Source organism: Dreissena polymorpha, chromosome 16 (genome assembly GCF_020536995.1).
Source record: "Dreissena polymorpha isolate Duluth1 chromosome 16, UMN_Dpol_1.0, whole genome shotgun sequence".
NCBI lineage: Eukaryota > Metazoa > Mollusca > Bivalvia > Myida > Dreissenidae > Dreissena > Dreissena polymorpha.
The window spans coordinates 32,585,524-32,593,168 of NC_068370.1; the positions used below are offsets into that span (position 1 = coordinate 32,585,524).

The 7,645-nt window shown below is 34.8% G+C and overlaps 1 non-coding gene across 1 annotated transcript; it reads right to left on the reverse strand.

Annotated features, from left to right (window-relative positions):
• Window positions 1-7,555: 7,555 nt before the first annotated feature.
• Trnaf-gaa (transfer RNA phenylalanine (anticodon GAA)) lies at window positions 7,556-7,645 on the reverse strand. The gene is given in 2 exon segments: window positions 7,556-7,591; window positions 7,609-7,645. It is a non-coding gene; the product is annotated as a tRNA-Phe (tRNA).

The window sequence follows — 7,645 nt, forward strand, 5'->3', positions numbered from 1 at the left end:
TCAAAATGGGACAGACGAGACGCTCCATACTATGTGTTTATAATAGTGCGATGTGTGTTTTTTTGATGATATGCGGTGTGTTTGTGATGATATGCTGTGTTTGTGATGATATGATGTGTGTTTGCCATTGTCTTTTGTGTGTTTGTCATGACAAGCTATGTGTTAATGTTAGTATGTTGTGAGGTTCATTGAAATGAAGTGGGTTTAAATCAAATGATATGTGTTTATAATAGTATACTGTAGGCTTGCCATATTAATGGGTGTGTATGTGATGGTATTCTGTTTGTTGTGATGGTATGCTGTGTTTTGTCATGGTATGCAAGGTGCTTGTCATGGTATGCTGTGTGTTTGAATGGTATGCAGTGTTTTCGTCATAGTTTGCTGTGTGCTTGTCGTGGTATGTTGTGTGTTTATCATGGTATGCTGTGTGTTTGTTGTTCTATCCTTCGGATTTATCTAACATGATGTCCTTTTCATTCGCTGTGATGTAAGTTGGTGTAATTCAATTCGGAACACTCGGTTGTCATTATTTGTTTCCGTCTTGCCTATGTTTGTGTGTCCGTCTGTTTTTCTGTCTATCTGTTTGTGTGTCCGTCCGTGTGTCCGTCCGTCCGTCCGCTCGCCCACCCGTCCGTCCGCTCGCCCACCCGTCCGTTCGTCTGTCTGTTTGTCTAAAATTTAAAGTTATGACGAAGACGCGTTGAAGTTAAATTGCGTCACTTTAACTCGATATTTTTTCTCAGTATTGATTACGATGTGTCATCGAGTTATTTTGTGGGTGAATAGTACAGGGGCTCGAAGTCTACTACGATAGTATTTTTCTAATTGTATGTCGACTTATTCCAATGTGTTGATCGTTGCTTTCTAATTGTATGTATACTTATTCAAGTCTTTTCTGTAGTAATCTTTCACTTTGTAAAAATTATTTCCGGGTCACGAAATTATGTTACGCGGTGAACAAATATGGCGGCTGGCTTGGACATGGAACATTTCGATGATCTTCTATTAGCATTTATCTGTAAAATTACCTTCCCGAAAATCATCGATTTTCGACGTCTGCAGGCGCCAAAACTACAGCATGGTTCTTATAATTGTTCATATCCTGTAGCAAGGCCAACAATTCCCTGCATAACGATACCATATGCACATGAATATGTAAAATATAAAAAACAACACAATCACTGTTTATTAGTATATTAACTGCATACAATGTTTTAATCACAGTATATACTCACACGTTTCATGTTTTGACAGTTCAAATAGAGTTTGAGATGCCCCTGAGTGGTTTTGATAACGTGATCCGTTATGCCTACAACTGATCCGTTGATGCATGAATTCCGCTGTAAAAAACGTGCAACAAAAAGATAGCGTCAGCTTTTATTTTTGCTTTAACAGTAAGCACACGTACATTTTTTTTTAAATTAAATTGGTGTAATAGAAGTATCAACACATGCATTGCTTTTAACCAGCACAACTTTATAACGCTACTGATCCGGTAATTGTAAGTTTACAATACACTTGGAGACTTTTCTAACGCATCACTTTTCAAACTTGAATATCTCAGTTATGAGTAAAGATATTGATTTAAAATTTTGCATACGATCCTTTGTCTACATTATATGCAAGCTCACGATAAAATAATTTATCCGTGACGATTGGACGCTTAAGCACGTGGGTAAGGTGTGGTTCGATATTTGTGCACGTGGAAATGTTGAAATGCAATTTTATTCTAGTTTTAATTCATTTTTAGCTCATCTATTTTTTGAAAAAAAAGAGCTATTGTCATCACCTTGGCGTCGGCGTCGGCGTCGGCGTTGGCGTCCGGTTAAGTTTTGCGTTTAGGTCCACTTTTCTCAGAAAGTATCAATGCTTTTGCATTCAAACTTGGTACACTTACTTACTATCATGAGGGGACTGGGCAGGCAAAGTTAGATAACTCTGGCGTGCATTTTGACGGAATTATGTGCCCTTTTTATACTTAAAAAATTGAAAATTTTAGTTAAGTTTTGTGTTTAGGTCCATTTTATTCCTTAAATATCAAAGCTATTGCTTACATACTTGCAACACTTACTAACTATCATAAGGGGACTGTGCAGGCTATGTTATGTAACTCTGACTGTTATTTTGACAGAATTATGTGCCCTTTTCATACTTAGAAAATTGAAAATTTGGTTAAGTTTTGTGTTTAGGTCCACTTTATTCCTACAGTATCAAAGCTATTGCTTTCATACTTGCAACACTTATTAACTATCATAAGGGGACTGTGCAGGCAAAGTTATGTAACTCTGACTGGCATTTGGACGGAATTATGAGCCCTTTATACTTAGAAAATTGAAAATTTGGTTAAGTTTTGTGTTTTGGTCCACTTTACCCCTAAAGTGTCATAGATATTGCTTTCATACTTGGAACACTCGCACACTATCATAAGGGTACAGTAAAAGGACAAGTTTCATAACTCTGGTTGTCATTTTTACGGAATTATGGCCCTTTTTTGACTTAGTTACTTTGAATATATGGTTAAATTATGTGTTTCGATCCACTTTACTTCTAAAGTATCAAGGCTATTGCTTTCAAACTTCAAATACTTTCATGCTATCATGAGGTTACAGTACCTGGCAAGTTGAATTTTACCTTGACCTTTGAATGACCTTGACTCTCATGGTCAAATTATTAAATTTTGCTAAAATTGCCATAACTTCTTTATTTATGATTAGATTTGATTGATACTTTGACAAAACTACTCTTACCTGACATACCACAATAGACTCCACCCAAACCATCCCCCGTACCCTCCCCCCCCTCCCCCCGAATCCCCCCCTAATTTTTTTTAGATCATCTCACAAATGACCACCACACCCTCACACTATACCCCCCCCCCCCACAGTTTTTTTTTAAACGGTTAAAATACACAAATATTTATTTTTATTATTTTTATTTTTGAAATACCGTCCAACCATCGCACCCAAGAATCCCCTTCCCCCCACCCCACCCCCGAAATTTTTTCTTTTTTTTTTGCATTTTTCCCCGCATTTTTGGAAGATAATGTAATAAATGTCCACACCCTCACACTATACACCCCTCTTCACGTCACCCCTCCCTCCTTTGTGATTGAAATTGAGAGTCCCTTCACCTTTAAAAACAAAATAGATGAGCGGTCTGCACCCGCAAGGCGGTGCTCTTGTTATTATTTTAGGGTGGTTCTTACACAAGGAACACATAAAATTAATTTACAAAACAATATAGCTCTCATGAATATTCAGGAGCGCAATCGCGCACTTTGCATTTTACAGGCTACCCTTCCCACTTGCTAAAGCGTCCGATCGTAACGGATGAATGATTATATCGTTTGCTTGCACATATTGTAGTCAAATGATCACATGTGCAATTTTAAATAAAAATATTTACTCATTACTGAGATATGTAAGATTTAAAAGTGTTGCGTTAGAAAAATCACCAAGTGTAGTAAAAGGCGATATACATGTTATTCCAATTGAATTTTAATTTCATAGTTCTAGGTAAGATTTCACACGAGAAAAACATAACATTCATTAAAGAAAAAAACATATGGCTCGACTGAATATTCAGGAGCGAAACGGCTCAATCGGCATGTTGCAAGCCGGTCAGTTATTAAGACGTGTAAGTTTATGCGTTTTACTTTTCACATTGTTATTATTTAACGGTGTACGAGTTTGCGAATTTGACTTTTGAAGAGACGTTTTGAATTTGTTAATTTTTATATTTCGTTGTTTTTTCAATTTCAATTAAATTTTCAGGAATTATCAGATATGTAATGCACTTTTCTTGATCCAAATTTCAACACAAGCCGTTCAAAAATAAGGGACCTATATTGATATGAATAAGTGATGCGTTAGAAAAGTCTCCAAGTGTATATTTATTTGCCACAATCAATTCACACTTACAACAGATAATACAAAGAAACATAACTTATTTCGGTTATCCTGAATTCATAGTTTCTAACTATTAAGGGCATCAAATAAATTGCTAAGACATTCATCAATATTTAATATGAAACACAAACAAAACGCAAAGATAGCAATCCATTGAGATCCTTCATTGGAAAATTTAACAAGATGTGCATACAGTTTAACATATGTATAAATAATCAAAGATACCACAATAAATGAAGAATAAATCAGCATACAAACAGTTAACTATAAGCAAGCAAAACAAAACTAAAACAACTTAACATAAGAACGTAAAATAACACCACAAGATACAATAATATAAATGTAAAATAGCATCACATCATACAAAACATTGATCATATACAGTCCACTCTCGTTATCTCGAAGTCGGCGGGAACAAGAAAAAATATCAGGATAACGAGAGTTCGAGATATCCGATTAGGCGTTTTCAAAGAAACATGAGACGAAAATTTACCTTGTTTTTAACATCTAAATGTGTATTAATTGCAGTTAATTGATGTTTAAGTGACAGTTAAAGTTACAGGCCTTACTCAAGTATTAATGGCTAACGACATTACACACGTGTTATTATTGAAGCAATTAACGGATCAATTTCCTACCGCACAGTATCGGGAGCAGCCGGGCGAAGCGGGACGGTGAAGTAGCAAAGAAAAAAATTCTCACCTTTTGCTGACACTGGAACAGTTATTCGCACTTCGAGATAAACCACGGTAAATACATGTAAAATCGGGACTCGGGACAAAATTTTATATCGAGATATCGAATTATTCGACATAACGAAAATCGACATATGCGATGTTTATTTATATAGATAAAGAAGGAAAATAGTTGGGACATTGAGCTTACTTCGACATATCGAGAATATCGAGATATCCGATATCGAGATAACGAGAGTGGACTGTAATTACATTTAAAATGATGACTGATTGAAACATGGACATGTTACGATTACAAAAATTGAAGGCCTGATTTTAAAAAGTAACACACTTTAAAGGAACACATTTTTAAAGAGTTATGACTTTTTAAAAATGCTGCATGTTTAATGACTAAACCTAAATGACTCAGTCGAACAGAAAACTGAAATCTTCACGTGATAAAAGACTTCTGACTTATTTAAAATGCTGCACAGTAAGTAGGCTCTTGGAAAGACACGGGTTCACAAATAATGTTGATTCTTATGCTTAAAAGGTTTGAAGTACGTTCTACATGTAATAACATATTTGTGTTTTGTAAATTTCTTTACCAAAGGTTGCAATACATTTAGAGCATATGTAATTACCTACGAATAATAGCACACATCCTAGCTAGGTCCGCTATTGCCCTAATTCTTTATTACGTTTACGGTGGTGCAAAATCTTAGCAACGAAACAAAACTGAAATGGTTTTTTGCATGCAGAATAACTACTTAATGGTCTTAAAATATATTTATATACTTCTTACTTACCAACATAATTATAAAATGTGGCCGCGCTAAATGTCCAACCTCGTTCCCGAAACTAGAGTTAAGTAAACAAAGTCGTATATACATGTCAGCAAAACAAACCAAAGAAGTGACCGATTCAGGTAAAAAATATCGCGTTATAAACAAATGCTTTGCATTTGCTGTCCGCAAAGTATCATTTAAAAATGATAACTATTAATCGCGATACGCATTCTTGAACATCAAAGTAATCCGCTATTGATAATGATACGTTAATTGTAACTCGACTGTACTTGACTGTACAAGTATTTTATCGTAACTTTTATGTTTAAGTTTTATATTTAATAACTTACGAACACATTATTTTCAACAACATACCTGTCCGTGACATTTGATGCTGCTGCTGTACCTCATATTTGGCTGCACGAATTCACTAGTTATGCGTAAACAATCCGAACCAAACGATATATATTTTGTAAAGATCTATTCCGCTCGGTTGAACAAATTTCTTCATATACGTCTACATGAGTTGCTTTAATAGTGATCTTCCGTGAATTATAGGATACACTCCACCTTTATATTCGTTTAGCTTTTCAAAAACCTTAATTGCGTCCGCGATGGTTCATGGTATAAACCATTTATGGTAAGTAATTACAAGATAAGTATTGATGCAAAGCATCAAAGGGCGTCGGTAATTTCAGTGTAAAAGGCACTCAATGAAGTTACATGGAACGATTTTTTTTCTACTGTAAATATTAATATATTGGCCGATTATTTTAAACAAAATAGAAAAAGATACTGGTATAACCATTATCTATGATTTTGTGTTATAACCCCCAAATAACCATCATTTATGATGTTGTGTTATAACCCCCAAATAACCATTATCTATGATTTTGTGTAGTAACTCTCAAATATTTCATAATTCATTTTATTTACATTGGTTTCTTTTTTTACTGGTATCCGTGTGTAGTTTTCATTAATGGAACAGAACTGTGTAGGTTTAAAAAAATCTGCTTCATCTTGTAAGCGTAATTTCATATTTTTCTCAACTTCAAGGTGAGATGATTCTGAACTTATTCTTACGTTGCTCATTAACGATAGAAGTTGAGTACTCATTGATATGAAAACACTTAAAGTTTGAAAAAAAATGAATGAAAACTGTAAATTGTATAAAGAAGCTGTATTTCACAATACTTTGAAATTCAGTAAAAGATCATAATATATTTATTGCTCCGATATTCATCATTTTCAAAAGAGTTCGAGTAATACTGATAAAAAAACACTTAACAAGCTTGGAAAGATTCATACGAAAGTTGTGAAATCTTTTAAACAAGTGGAAATTGTTTATTTTGTCAAATTTAATAGAAAAAATTCTGGACTTATTGCCCCGATGTTTCTCATTTTAAATGAGGTAAAAATGCTCATTGATATGAAGACACTGTAAGTTTGGAAAGAATCTGATGAGAAATGTTGACATAATCACCTAACCAAGCAGTTTTTCCCTTTTATTTTTAGATTCAAAGAGACATAATTCTGGACTTATGGTCCGATATTGCTCATATAGAGAGTTTGGGTTGGGTCCTCATTGATTAAAAACCTGTGAAAGTTTGGGAACAATCGGATGAAAATTTTGGACTTCGAACAAGGATTTCAGAATTTCTCAAATTCTAAGGAAGATAACTATGGCCGTAATGGTCGGATAATGTTAAAGGGCCCATACCACCTGGATAGTAATACGTGTCGCGCTTCGCGCTCTATATGTGGTTCTTAAAAAAAACTCCGAGGAGTGCTTGACACTAGGGAAACGGGTTGCTGGGACACAGCTCCTCCTTGATAAGCGGCTGCTTCCTTAATCGCAACTGATTGTTACAATCAATAATACGTGTCGCGCTTCGCGCTCTATATGTGGTAGGGATAGGCCTATGATAGACAACCATAAAAATACATGGATAATAGATGTGTTGTTTGCATTTATTTGTTAATATAAAAACACGTGTATTTTTATAAGATATTTAAGTGATGCAAGAAATTTTAATTAACGTTGTCACCACGTTGCATCCATTAATTTTAATAAAAATGTCCAATTGTAGTAAAATGGATTTTAAAATGTCTACCTAAAATAAAGCTTTATTATAGTTATTAACCTGAATGAAAAAAATTGACAGCCGCAGAACTGTTCCGTTCGTGCCGGAACCCGGTATTGAACCGGGGGCCTTTAGATGACTGTTGCGTAAACAACTTCAGTCTAACGCTCTCCCAACTGAGCTATTCCGGC